This window comes from Xenopus laevis, chromosome 4S, assembly GCF_017654675.1.
Source record: "Xenopus laevis strain J_2021 chromosome 4S, Xenopus_laevis_v10.1, whole genome shotgun sequence".
Taxonomy (NCBI): domain Eukaryota; kingdom Metazoa; phylum Chordata; class Amphibia; order Anura; family Pipidae; genus Xenopus; species Xenopus laevis.
Genome location: NC_054378.1, coordinates 101725764 through 101741212, shown reverse-complemented (window position 1 = coordinate 101741212; position 15449 = coordinate 101725764). Strand labels below are relative to the sequence as shown.

At 40.2% G+C, this 15449-nt stretch overlaps 1 protein-coding gene across 1 annotated transcript in view; it reads left to right on the top strand.

Annotated features, from left to right (window-relative positions):
* The first annotated feature begins 10757 nt into the window (after positions 1-10757).
* Positions 10758-15449, top strand: part of kcnj4.S (potassium inwardly rectifying channel subfamily J member 4 S homeolog) — a 38007-nt gene continuing 33315 nt past the window's right edge. The window contains exon 1 of the mRNA XM_018261259.2: positions 10758-11244. The gene's annotated coding sequence lies outside the window, so the exon portion shown is untranslated. The remainder of the gene's footprint in view (positions 11245-15449) is intronic.

Sequence of the window (15449 nt, the reverse complement as noted above, 5' to 3'; positions counted from 1 at the left end):
TGAAAATGATCCACCACTGTACAGTATGGTGTGCAAAAATTAGTTTTAAACTACCACTGTGTCCTCTCAGAGGCACCTATAAGGTATGGCCTATTCCCTAGACGCTAAGAAAAGCAACACCTTGTACCGACAGAGTGGCTAAACAAGTGCTTCATTGAAGTTCCAGACCCCCGTTAGTAACAAGTTTCCTCCATTCCACCTCCCCACATTTTAAAACCCACTAATGAGCTTTCGTTGCGGTTCTCTTTTTCCCTGTCTAAACCGCTAAAGAACTTAGCGGCGGAGCTGCAGTGCCTGACGCACGTTTCGCCGAGTATAGGCTTTTTCAAACAACTACTATAAACAACTATAAACAACTATATAAACAACTGCTGCAGTGGCATAACTAGAGGACACCGGGCCACCCTACAAAAAAATTTTCAGAGGATCCCCATCCTCCCGCCCAATTCCTGCCCAGACTCCTCCCCACCAGACTCCACCCACTACAGTGCCTAGACTCTGCCCACTATTCGCCAGCGCCAGTTCTTGTTGGCTTCTGAGGAAGCAGACCCTGCAGTCCGGGCCTCCCCTTTTCCCTGGGCCCCCCTCAGTGGTGGAACTACCGGGGGAGCAGGGGGTGCGAGCGGGCCAGGGCCCGCACCCCCTCAGGGCCCACCCCCCTCTAGGATCGCTACTGGCCCCCTGTAATTGTGGAGTCTGCTTGCTCTATAGTTACGCCACTGAACTGCTGGTTTGTATCTTGTTGTTTTCATTGCCCTTAAACACAGGAGCCAAAACCTGCAGCCTTAAAATACAAGAAGGCCAAGGGCCCAATCAAATAAGTAAAAGGCATTATCTGCCCTCTACATCAGGGTAGTAACTACATAGGAAGCAGACCTGTGGCTGCAGGGGGGTCCTAATTAATGAGGAATTTCAATACATATTGGTCAAACAGGAAAACCTCTGGATATCTTGGGGCCCCTAAAATTAATTTGCTGTGGGGCCCAGTAACATCTAGTTACGCCACTGCTCTACATGATCCTACATGATTAATCTTTGGTAAAACTGAACTTTGCATAGGCACATAGACAGCCTGTTGTGTGTCTGTCTGTATATCACTGTGTGTCATATGTTTCTTTCTCCAAATGAGAGGTTATTTTTCAACTTTGGCCTTATTAAAAAATTATTCCAATCATTTTAGGAGAATATGTTTAGACATGAAGCAGCTTTCTGGCAGTAATTAACAGAGCAATGAGAAAGAACAGTATTGTACGGTGATTGTATTTTATTCTTTCATAACTCTAGCAACTGGTAATTGGTTACTAATTATATAGTAACAGGTGTGTGTGAGGAGGAGGTTGGATATGTATGTGCATCTGTATACACTCACACACATACACACATTAGCATTAAAGTGCAGTTATACATGTAGATAATAGCACTAATTAATGTAATTGCCATAGCCAACATACCTTTGGTAAGAGACACTTTACAATGGCACATGGCCTATTTTGGGCAATAGGACCAGGACTGGTGCCTGGCAAACAAAGGAAAGTTATTTACTGCAGTGTTTCTGGTGTTGCTAAAATGTCTGAATAACAATTTCCAGTTTTGCTACCAGATGTCAAACAATGGGAACAGATCATGTTTTTTTTTTTTTTTTTTAAAAAAACATCTTTTTTTATTGATGAACAGACATTATTACATGTCTCAGGCATGAAGTTATTAGTACAGTATTTTTACATGTCACTTTAATTCTTAATCTCTGTATACAGTTTTGAGATTGCATATATGTATTATTGATATACATTGTCATTACTACAAACTTTTGGATCCTGAGTTAAGGTGGCCATACATGGAGAGATCCGCTCGATGTCGCCAAACGAGCGGATCTCCCTCCGATATGCCCACCTTGAGGTGGGCAATATCAGGCTGATCCGATAGTGGTCCCTAGGGCCCAACGATCGGATCCTAACGATGCCCAAACGGGCGGTCGGATCGCGGGACCGCATCAACGAATAGATGCGGCCGCGATCCGACGGGATTTTCTGTCCCCCCGTCGGGGGGCCCCATACACGGGCCAATAAGCTGCCGACACGGTCTGTCGGCAGCTTTTATCAGCCCGTGTATGGCCACCTTAAGGATAAGGTAGTGCATATCTATTATGGAGCAATATACTATTTCATGCAATATTAATTGTATATGTCTAAAACTTCCTCCTTTCTTCACTAACAATGCTTAGTATTGATTATTGTAATACTATTGGGGGATCTTGAAGAATTATTTTCTGTGTATACCAGGAAGTTCCTTGGAAGCACTGCGCTAAAGCGTGTTGTTTTTCATTTGGTAGTGTAGTAATATAGCTCTCCCATGTTTCAAAGAACTGTTCAACCCTTGTTTCTTTCTGCATAGAGGCTTCAATCAAATCCATATTAAACAAGTGGGACAGTTTTGACCGAAAGAGAGGAATGGATGGAGGTTGTGGTTTGATCCAGTCCTGAAGGATAGGTTTTTTTCACTACCAATGATATAATAATTAGAAGCCTTTTACTACCTTTAGTTAATTTGGATGGGAGGCATGTTGTGAGACCTAGAGTGGCTCATTCTGGAGATATCGGGGTATAATTTAGGAGGTTTGCATTAAAAAATCTCTCCCTCCAGAATTCCTTGATGATTGGGCAATTCCAGAGAGCGTGGAACATATCTGCGTCCTTTTGGTTGCGTTTCGGGTATTTGCTATCTTGCCATAATTTTAATTTTTATAATCTTAGAAAGGAATAATAGAAACAATGGAATATTCAAAAACATTTCTCTATAAGAAGGTATGGGTAGTGTCTTTATGCAGCTGCACAGTGCTTCCAGGATGTCTGCCATATGTAGATCAGGTAACCATTGTATCCATTCCCCTCCTTTCCTTTGGTATAGTCGTATAGTCCAATGTTTCTCTTATAGTATTGAGAGATTGCTCCCTTACCTATGCCCCCCTTTTCCAAGAATCTGTCTAGGGAGTTGTCCCAATCTGAATCTGATATGTATGTGCAAACCTTGTTTTGCGTAGCTTTGTAATTGCATGAATGCGATATTGTGTGAGTGCACAATTAGGAATTTTGGAACAGTTCTTATTTATAGGAAAAATTATCTTCCATCAGTTTGCCCTTTGCTTATATGGTGGGGCTTCTGTACGGCTCATCCCAGGCAATGGCTGAAAACATGAGGTTCAAGCAAAGTGCTCCAGTTCAGTTCTGGCATGTTGAAGTGGACAGTCTAGGGGGCGAATTTACTAAAGTGCGAAGTGGCTAACGCTGGCGAAAATTATGCTAGTGAGGGAGATAGACTCTGGCGCAACTTCGTACTCTAATGCCAGGCGAATTTTTGCTCTGGCGAAAGAGCGTTACTTTGCAAATTCACTAAGTTTTTGATTTTACTGAACGTTACCTCTTTCGCCAGACTTGCCTTCGCCACCTCAGACCAGGCGAAATAGAATAGAGTAGATAGGACTTGGTCCAAAAAAAGTTTAAATTTTTTCTAAGTCCCGAAAAACGCTGGCATCTTTTCCTTTTTATAGGGTGATAAGCTGAAAAAGATTGAAAATATTTTTTGGGGTACCCTCCTTCCCCCCTACATTTGATAACATATGGCACCTGAACTATACTGTGGGCACATGTGTACGGCATTATAACAACTCTATATAATTTTATTAAAGTTCCCTGGCCTTATGTAGTGTAATGTATTTGCTGCAGCATATACGGCCATTATATTTTAACCGCAAGATGTATCAAGATAACTTCCATTGAATTTATGCAGCACATAAATATTGGTTGAATTATTCAGGTGAGGATCTCCTTTCATAGCAAGTATATAAAGTAGGGATACACCTAATCAAATCTAAGATTTGGCTGCGGATTTTACCAAATCCTAAAATTATTTGCATGATTCAGCCAAATCCTAGACAGGATAATTTATTAAACCACGCCTTTTTCAGAAGGGCTTTTTGATGGGATTTATTATGCGACAAACTGTGACAATTGCAAACACAAACATACTCCAGCTAAAACCTGTTGAAATCATGTAGAAGTCAATGGCAAATGTCATGTTTAGTACTGGAAAAGGTTTTCGAGTGTTTTTAAAACTAGCTTTTGTGCAACAATATGAAAAAGTCCCAGGTTTTCATAACCTTTCTGTGACTTTTCCCATTTGTGCTTTTTCAGTTCAGGTTTTTTAATAAAATTCATGATATTTGTGGTTTTAGAGAAGTGAGTTTAGTCATGGTTTCAAAAACCTCTAAAACCATTAAAATGAGACTGTTGATAAACAGGCTTCCACGTGTTCAACCAAACCAAATCAAGTTCTTGACAACTGAATGACAACTTTGTTTCCAGTTGATGTAGGGTTTTTGTATTGCTCATTTAAATATGCAAATAAGGATTCAGTTTGGGTTCCTGATCTGGCCAAATCTTTTGTACAGGGTTCAGCATTCGTCTAAATCTAAATGTTATGGATTCAGAAATTTCTATATAGGCATCTCCATGAACTCAAAAATAAGGTCGCCCAGCCACTGCACTGTAAGTTACTGCAAAGCATAAGAATAGAACTAAATGGAGCAGAGGGGACATGAAGACAAAAGGGAAGAAAATAAGAAAAATGTGACTGGTGAAAGAAGAGTATAGAGAAGGAAGGAAGAACAACAGAAAAGGGGAAGCATTGACAAAATTATATAACAGAAGAGCTTAAGAAAATAAGTGTATAAGATTACTAGGAAGTGGGAAAGCAAGGATAAATTGGCAGAATAGAGCAAAAAAGAGATCTAGAAAAAAATTAAGAAGTGATCAAAGTCAGAACGCAGCCAGGAGAGAATCAAAGGTGAAGAGAATGTGACAAAGAGAAAGGAAGAGAGAATAAAAAAAAATGTATAAGCAAAATGAGAATGGCAAAATGCCACAAGGGTGAAAGGTGGAGCAGGATAGAAAAGGGGCAAGAAGAGAAGGTTAAAGGGAGAATTAGAGGCAGAGATGAAGAAAAAGGAGGAATGCAGCAGTTCAAATGAAAAATAGAAGGAAAAGAAAATTAGAGATCATGGTGAGAATAAGGAAGTTGTTGCAGAAATACATGCATAATGAATATATGTGCACAGCATTTGATTGTGGGTCTCTGTAGACATATATATATATATATATATATATATATATATATATATATATATATATATATATATATATATATATATATATACAGTATCTATATATATTTATGTAAAAAACAAAAGTTTGCACTCTATTTTGAAAGCAAGAGCCAGGGTGCCAGAATCATTTACAATAAAACAGCATATTGTTCCGCCCCTGGCCCTCCTTAGATCTACCCCTGGTCCACCTCAGTTCTGCCCTGATCTGCCTCAGATCCGCCCCCACAACCCTCTCTCAGCTCCTTCCAACCCTGCCCACTCACCTAATCCAAGTTCCACAGTCCCTTCCTTGCCAAGCGGGCTTTGATTTGATCACGACCCCTCCCCCAAAATGTAGTGACCCCGCCCCCAAAACGTCACAACCCTGCACCAACCCTATCAGCAGGGAGGAGTGGTTCATAGCAGCAGGGCCCTGAAGGTTAGATTCGACATTGGGCCCAAGGGTCTCCAGTCTGATGCTGCATATGAAACAGTCACATATGGTTTGCCCCAGGCCATTGGGTCCAACTTGAACCTGATTTGTCAATATGAAGAAATGCATTTAATCCCAAACCATCACATTCCGATGATTTATCAGTGAAAATAAAAAAAAACTGGATTTTTTTTTTACAAATTGTACAATTATTGGCACGCGAGTGGCTCTTTTAGCTGTGTGTTGCTTAGATGTGACTTATACTCAATAAACCTATTTTGTCTATGAGCAAAAAAAATGTCAAAGCATTAAATGTTTATCAATGTATTCTATAGTAATGTTATAGAAATGATAAAATACTTGTATGGAAGTTTCTACTTTATGTTCTGTGTGGTGGTATGGAGTACTTTGATCCTCAGAAACTTGGCTGATATGTTTTCATGATGTTTATTCATAAACCTAAGTTTATAGCATAAGCACATTTGTCCCTTTGAAAAGGAGTTTTCCATAAGTGGATGGCTCGTAACTAGTTTTTGGCAAATCTGGCTCGTTTTGCTTTGCCGAAAATTCGTGAAAAGGTGAAAATTTGTTAAAATGCATTGAATCTATTGGAGACAAAATAATGTTTTTGTGCGACAAATTTTTTCACCCATTAGTCTATGGGCGTCATTTTGCAGTGAAATTTGCCAAAAAAATTCACTCATCACTACTCTTAACTTTTTTTGTGAAAGTGGAAAAATGTTAGTCCTCTGTCTCCACTCGGTGCCCTAAAGTGTAAAAGGTGTGGGCTTGTATCTGGCATGTCTGAGAATAGACTCCATATGGTATATATTCCCAAACTCCTTCTCATTCTTCCCTCGGATGGAAAAGAAGCTGGCACGCCGCCACTGAAGAGCAGGTGCAGAGCATTTAGTTGACAGGGGAAAGCACCAGACCACAGGGAAATGGGGTTTATCCCTAACACAGAGTATACTGTAGGTGCACTAAGGAAAAAAGTAACATTGAATGGTTCTTATTTGTAATGGTTCTTATAGACATATGATTATGATTCTTAAAGACACATGATTGAAAGCATTACATTTATTTATTTAGTTCTTAATTATTTATATAGAGCCAAAACATTTCTGCAGCACTTCACTGGGATTATACACCATTCACACTGGTCCTGCCCTAGTGGAGTTTACAATCTAAAGTTTCTATTACATATAGTCAATTTAACCAGAGACAATTACCCTGTCTGTATATTGTTGGAAAGCGGGAAGAGACCAGAGTACCTGGAGGAAAGTCATGCAGAAGTACAAGCAAACTCCTTACATTGCCCAAGTCACCCAAGCTACCCTTTAAAATGACCATTCACCTTTTAGAAAATAAACACCATTTTGGGCGGAAATATGTCACTTAAATAAAATGTATACAATAACCAAAAAATGCCCGTTTTTAAGTATATACATTTCTATCCTTCACTGCCTGAAAAGGAAGAATGAACCCACATTTCTGGCTGGTCTAATCTGTAGCACCTCTTGTGTACTAATGAATGTATGACTTGGAGAGTTAATAAATATGTTTTCCATTTTCATGTCATTATTCTACATGCACCAGAGAATGAAAAGCTCACGGCTGGCTGTACGAGGGAAAAACAACAGAAAGTGTTGCTTGCAGTGCTTGTGTGTGAAACTTTGTGGTAGAATGCCAATCAGGTTCCATGGGGTCTGGATTTGTAGTAGAACCTAATCACCCCAAATCAATCCTGTATCCAAACCTTTGTCTGCTATGCCAATCACCTGAATATTTGCCGACCGTCCTTAGTTACGTTACTGCTCTCCTCCCCCATGACATCATCACCCAGCATTAAAATGGCTTGGGGGGAGACAGCACTAGGAACAGGCATTTTGATTAGCCGAATGCAAAAGCCATTTATAAGCTGTGCTTAAGGGGGTGTTACTAAACACTGACTTACAAGGGTCCCAAATGTTGGCACATGCCCCAGTGACTATTATTTCTGTTCCTATGTTTTTCCATATGGGAAAATAAGATGTAACTGTGCATTAATGTTTGCAGACTTTTTTCCTGCATTAACACAAAAAAGTGCAAAAAATTATTATAAATGTGCCTATTCTTTATGAATATAAAATGATAAAAGTATCATTTTGCAACCTTTTACTGCTTGTATTCTAATAGTGGCCTATCCTCTAGTTATCATTCCTCTAGCCTAGCACTGGCCGACTCTTTTCATGTAGTGGGCAAATTAGCTGACATGCAACATGTGAGTGGGCCAGGTTATATAGACGATGAAATAAAGCACAGCAGTGTATGGAGTGTAATGCACAGGGGACAGGGGACCATAAAAATTAATTGGAGGGCCACATCTGGCTCATTTGCCTATATCTCTTGAGGCTCAGTGGTACAGTGGGTACCTACAGTTTTTTTAGGATTTGGGTGAATTTCTAATCTTTTATTAAGGATTCAGCCAAATCCCAATCTATATCAGAATACTAAATTGCACATGCAAATTTGGGTAAGGAAGGATTAAAAAGAAAAAAATTTATTTCCTTGTTCATGTGATGAAAAGTCAGGTGTTTTCAAGGATTTGGATGTGGTTCGGCAAAGCACTTAGATTTGGTCAAATCTGAATCTATCTGAAAAAGGCCAATTCTGGATTCATTGCTTCCCTAGCTTAACTAGGTACTGCTGTGTTTGGAAATCTTCTTCTTACCAGCTGCATAGTGCTGCTTCAGTATCCAAGCATGGCCAGGAGTCCTTTGTATGCTGGGAATACCCTTAAGTAAATAAATCTGTGACTCATGTTAAGTGATACTCTAATATAAAGGCAGCATTAATCACAATTTTTACAGCATTGCGAGATTTCTGTCTCTTGAATGGAGGAGAGTAGATTCAAGCGACGTAGTGACTAGAAGTACAAAGTAACTCATGCATTATCATCCCTATCCTGTTTTTACTGAACATTTCATATCATTTTCCTTCAAACACAAATGGAAACTTGTATTTCTTTTTGTATGGCAATAGTTTCCCTTTATAATATAATACCTTTGGAAAGACTAGTAGATGATTATTCATCTAGACTCTTTTTAACCCTTTTCCCCTCAAACCAAAATTCAAATTAATCACTCTGAGACATGTGACCAGGTTTTCTGTACATGCCTTTCATTTTGTTGGAAGAGCAAACAGGAGTCAGAGCCATTTACCTAAACTATTTTTGGAAAGTCTCCTAGCAACATCTGATATAACTGTCTTGGGTTCTTTTCTACATACTCAGAAAGGTCTTTTATTATCATCAATCTGATCTGAGCGGGGAAGGTAACTTATCCTAATCTTAAACCTGTGTTATTTCTTATCAGATTGTATATAATATTCTGCTTTTAAAACTAGGGCACTTATAGGGAGATCAATATTTCCCATATTCAGGGTAAGTCCACACTTGGGCGTTTTGGAGAGATTTGGTCACCTGGCAACTAACTGCCTCGTCTTTGCGGCGACCAATCTCCCCAAATGCCTTCCCTCACTCTGCGCCAGCTAAAATGAAAAAATGCCGGCGCTAATCAAACCCGGGGTTTCGTTTTCCGAAGTCGCCCAAAGTTTGCCTGAAAAGCCAGAATTTTTCATATTTTTGCATGAAAAGCCCGAAATAGTCCGATTTTCGGGCTAATTCCAGCGCAGAACACAGAAACTTACAAATAGGATAGGGACCCCTCCAATCCTTTTGGATTTTGCAGCATCTGGCTTTAATAAATCCCAAAAAGTTTGAGTTTTTAAAAAAAACATGAAAAATTCTAATTTTGCACCAAAAAGCCAGACCGGAGTTTAGTAAATAACCTCTCCTGAACCACTAAAGTTTTACTGAAACTGTGTCTGGGCCAGTGCTGTAATTTTATTTTAAGATGGGATATTTCATGAACTGAATTCCCTTCTGCAATACGGATTTTTATCATTCTGCACTCATAGCAAGCCCAGAGGCATCATCTATTATTCTGAACAACTGAAAAGCCTGTTCTAAGATCCTTTGTTTCTGGGAACATCTTCTCACAACATAAAAAGTCAAAATGTGAAGATTTTATACAATACGAAGATTTTATATAATACAAGATTTTATATAATGAAACATTATGAAATGATGAAACTGTGTTTTAGAACCACATCACATGAGTCTGACCTAAGACATTAAATCTCTAGTTGGAAACCTGATTCTAGCTCCAAGTTGTTTGAATACAATGGATAAACAGTGGGTTGACTGGCTACACTCACCGTATCTAATACTTTTGTATGGATGCTGGAGACCCAAAGCCCAGGGTTAAGGGAGCAGCAAGAAGACATTGTTTATGTGTAATGTATATTAAATGTATTTTAGTAATGTAAATGTATGTAAGGTAGGTGACCTCCTTAAAGTTGTGAAACAGGTGAAGGCAACATAGCCTAGAATGGGGATCCACAACCTTTTTCACCCGTGAGAAAAATTCAGATGTAAAAAGCACATTTTGGGAGCAAAAAAACGTGTTCCTGGGTGGGACAAATAAGGATATTGCCCATTTAGTGGCCCCTATATGGACTGGTAGCCTAAACAGGAATTAAAAAATATGCACCTGCTTTAAGGCCACTGAGAACAACATGTTGCTCACAAGCTACTGGTTGGGGATCACTGGCCAGGAAGATGGCTTTAGAGATAGATTTTTCAATATAGGCCAGTTGTTTGAGAACCATTATTTGGCCATGGAGAGCCCCTCTTCATATCAGAAAGTAGAAGTATCCAACCAATATATAATACATCATGAATTTCCTTGATTTTACATTTTGTTGGATTTTACATAATTTTTTTTCTGGTCCCCTGAAAAGCTTAAAATATGGGTTCTACTGTAAAAAAAATACATAATCATTATTATTACAGGTAATAATAGTCTTTTAAACAAAATTATAACATGTTCAGTAGAACTTTCAGAAGCTGACTTTGCTCAGGAGTATAAAGGGGTATAGGGAACATGTGTGATCCTGAGCCCATGCAATGCTATTCCTCTCTCTCTGTTCCACCAGGATGCAGTGTGAATACACACTGTGATCACATGTAGAGGGGAGATCATCCAGCCCAGCGTTGTCAGATTCCTGTGCACAATCACAAACTGCTCAGATACAGAGAGAGAGTGGGGCAGAGAGCAGAACAGATTGAATGGGAAACTGAGGCAAAGGGAAGTGTCTAAAGAGGGGGGAAAGAAGAAGAAACACAGATAGAAAGATAGCAAGCATAAGGTCAGAAGCAAAGAGGAAAGAGAAGAGAATAATTGCCAGGGAATTAGAAAGACAATGGAGCCAGATGGACAGACTGGGAAAAGACAAAGGGGACAATTATAAAGAGGCAGAAGAACCAAACGACAGGCAGTAAATAAAATGGTTGGGGATATAGAGAATATTTGCAGGGATCTAAATTTAACTGTGGCCATTTGAGTGGAGAAGTGCAAATAGGGACTTGTTCAACTCTGGGCAAGTGGAAAGCAGACTGAGGTCAGAGTCAGTGAGGAACCTGGAAGGTGATACAACGAGATTCACAGCACATGGAGGCAGACTGAGCCGAGGCACAAGCAGCAAAGTTAGGGAGCAAAAGTCTGAAGAAGAGAGACAGGTTTTAAATAAGGAGTTTTGAGGAGATTGGAGCAGCTCAACCAACAAGCTGGTAAGAAACCTTTTTTTATCTTGGTTAGAATAATTTGTGTATTTTGTGAGACCTTACTAATTTCTATGGAGGGGAGGGTGAAAGGTTTGCTGAGAAGTGTGAAGGCTCAGGGAAGTAATTGTAAAACAGCTTCTATTTTATACTAATGGAAGGATCTTGACATAAGGAGAATTAGATGCAACCCCCAACCCCTCACCTTCACCAGCAGGACAGACTGAACAACAGAAACCTTTGAATAGAAATTATTATACAGGCACAGGATTACATGTTAATAGTTACACATTTGCAAAGCAAGAAGGCAAATGCCTTCATATCTATCGGTGTGAGTATTGCACAGTCTTTACTTGCATAACTGCATCTCTCCCATCTCTCTCCCTTCGCTGGATCCCTACAGAAATCTTCCCACAAGCGATACACAGACAATACTGATATGCCAACTTACTGTGCAGTAATTATACGGATTCCATAGTATCATAAAGAAACAGGTAGAAAGGTACTAATTATATTTCCTTGAAATAGTTATTTTTATACCATGCGGGTAGGCGTGTAATGCTAACCATATACTCAGCTGTACTAGTTACTGCACACAGTGAGCTCTATCAGCTGCCAGGCTCCATACAAGTGCCGTATAGCTGCAGGACAATAGCCCTTATTCAGGCTTACTACTTGTTGTTCTTTTTTATTTTTGCAAATATTTGACGGTGATTTGTTTTCCTGGTTTTCAAAAGGAATTCATTTGACATCCAATATAGGTGTTATTTCTTGAACCTTTTCCTAGATTTTATGATTTTAAAATAAAGAATGAAAAGAATGAAAGTGCAGTACTTCCCTGGACTCTCTAATGTGATTAGTATTTGGTGATGATGAACACATTATATGTAACCAGAACACTGTCACTTACACAGTTAATGAATAACTACAGCTTCACATATTCCTCTGATCAGAAGTTTTAGACATTTTTGGGCTTAGTTCCCCTTTGAGGTCCAGCATTTGTTCCCCATTATGTGGGAATGTTCATATAAGGAAATATTGCTCAAGAAGTCACCCTGCCATAGTTTCCAGAATTCAAATATGTATTTATTCCTCCCTTACTGGCCTTGAAATTAGGCCTCCAGCAGCCGATGCTTTACCAATAGTGATGGGCGAATTTATTCGGCAGGCGCGAATTCGCCCGCAAAATTTCGTTGGTGAAAATTCCGAAAACGGACGCCGGCGTCAGAAAACGGGCGCTGGCGTCAAAAACGAGAAACATTTCACAAATTTTTCGCCGTTTCGTGAATTTCGCAGGAAATTTGTGTTTTTTTTCGGCGAAATGGCGCAAATTCGCCCATCACTATTTACCAACCCCACAGTTTGGGATCCCCTGGTTTAGAAGAAGAATATACTTCTCTCCCTGCTGCTTTCAGACAAGACTGGAGGCATGTGGATTAAACCAAATTCTAGGACAAGGCTGTTTAACCTGCAGCCCGCTAGCAATAAAAAGTTTCCAGTTATGAAATGTAGGAGGAATAAGTAAGAGATAACACAAAAACTGAAAGTGTCATTTGTATCTGACTGCATTACTAAAGATTGGATCTTTATTCCAGCCTTCCCTCCGTGACCTCCCTGTGCTCAAGGGGTTGAGCTAAATACCAAGGCACACAAAAGCAAACCATCTCTCATATATTTCCATAGAAACATAAAAAAACCCTGACAGATGAGAACGAATTTTCACACCCAGCCTGTCCATTTAGCAAAGGGTGTAAAACCCCTAGATTGCAGAACCATAACCTCCTCATTAACATTCTGCATTAATCTTTTCTCTGGCTTCTGTAACACATTGGCTCTCGTTACCATCTCTGTTGGTTGGCTCTGCCCTGCGTTGGTCTCCCTTCTGTAAAGTTTATATATTTGATCATGCCATCTCTCTTCTGTGCAGTATATTAAACATATTTCCCTGTCCCTTAAAGGGACAATATACCTTCCTTATAAGTAGGGATAATGTAGGAATACATTATTGAAGTTCCACAACATCTATTTCTCTATATTTGATTACGAACTATTATTCAGATATAATATATAGTCATATAATTTTAAATGTCAAAGTGGTTCACCACAAAAGATAAAAAGTGTTTTTGAATAGGAGTAGTCCCTCTGATTACTCCTATCAACCGCATTCTCCATAGATACCAATGCAATAACACCTCTAGTGGTCCTATATGACAACTGCATCTTCTATAGGCATACATGGTATATATGGAAGATGCAAAGCATTGCAACTCCCCCACCATATTCCTTATGGTTTGGCAACGGTATAACATGGACACCTGTAAAAGCTCTTAAAGACAGGGTCGGACTGGGCCAGCGGGACACCTGGAAAAAACACCCGCAGGCCCAGTCCCGCGCCCTGCACTCCTTCTCCTAACCAAGACACCAGCAGCACTTGCACTCCGTAAAAAGTTAGATGCGCATGCGGAGGGGGCCATGGATGGACTTTGCGGCTGGGGGACCGGGGGATGGTGTAGGGGGGCCCTAAAGCTGCAGGCCCGGGGGGCCCTGGGCCCCCCAGTCCGACGCTGCTTAAAGAAATCAATAGGCAAAATGACCCTTGTTTAAAAGAATATTTATCTAAAAAAAAAACCACAAAGCATCAGTGCGATACAAACTAAATCAGACCCAGTGATGATCATAGGGCTGCTGAAGGATCTTATAGAAACATAAAGGGGCATATAATAGAAGGTGCAATGTTTGTTACTGGTCTAGTAACCCCAAGCAACCATTCAGTAGCTAATATTTTCTGGTCTCCTTTTCAAAACTAACATCTGATTTGCTGATTTTTTTTTTATCTGGGCAAACCAGAACTAGGGAGGAGTGATGTCATAGAGAAGCTAGCAAACCAAAAGTGTCATAGGAGAACAGATGTTACCAGGTTAGGAAGCAGGAAGTGAACAATTTTAAAATTAGTAACCAGGGGCAATGCACAAATAATAAGGCGAGTTGAAAAACTCACCTCAGTCAGCGCTGGGCAGGTTACCAAGGGAAGCAAAAACAAGTTGCTCCTTGTACCTTTAAAAGACGAATTTCCGGTTTATTAGTACGATAGGGTACAATTGATAGACTACAACCTTTTCGCCAGGTGCAATCCAGGCGGGGCTGTGATGCAGCGGGGCAGTGACGTCAGGGCTATGACAAGATTGGCCGGTCACCGAGTGAATCATAGGAAATCCTGCCCGGTTTTCCTAATTTGGAAAACCGGGCAGGCAGGTTTGACCCGGCAGCCATTCAAAAAGCCGGGCTGTCTGGGTCAAAACCGTGTAGGTGGCAACCCTATCTCTGTACTACCAATGTGCACCCTGTCTGGCGCAGGAAAAGGTAATCGCCTTTTGCCTCAGGTGGCTCCTGCATTAGAATCACCTCTGATACAACCACTCCAAATAATAAAAAAAAAACAATCCAGGGGAAGTGAAAGAAAAGGGTAAAGAAGCAGCAATTTCAAAGACAGAGAATAATACAATGAAAAGAAAGCAGAAGTGGCACACTCATGTAAATGAAGATAGAAAAGGGAGACTTGCAGGCCGATGTATGGAACAGATGGGAACTGGTTAGTGGGATACAGGAGACAAAACTCACACAGAATTATGCCCCAAGGCACCAGAGACGCATTTGGTTCCTTCGACATGGTCAGCATTAGCCTGCTGTAGCGCCCAGCAGTGACAGCTTTCTTGCCCCATTTAAGTATTTATAACATTCACATGTATATATACAATGATTTTACTGGCTGAATATAATGTGTCAGAAATGTCAATGAAATCTGGAAGTTCTTGAACAACTTCTGTACATCACTCGCTGTTCCACTGTTCAACCGTTGATATTAAAGGAACAGCTCAATCTAAAAATAAAAACTGGGTAAATAGATAGGCTGTGCAAAAAGATGTTTCTAATATAGTTAGTTAGCCAAAAATGTAATGTCTAAAGGCCGGAGTGACTGGAGGTGTAACATAATAGCCAGAACACTACTTCCTGCTTTTCAGCTCTCTAACTCTGAGTTAGTCAGTGACTTGAAGGAGGGCCACATGGGACATAACTGTTCAGTGAGTTTGCAATTGATCCTCAGCATGCAGCTCAGATTCGAAAGCAACAGGTATGACCCATGTGACCCCCCCCCCAAGTCACTGATTGGTTACTGCCTGGTAGCCAAGAGAGCTGCAAAGCAGGACGTAGTGTTA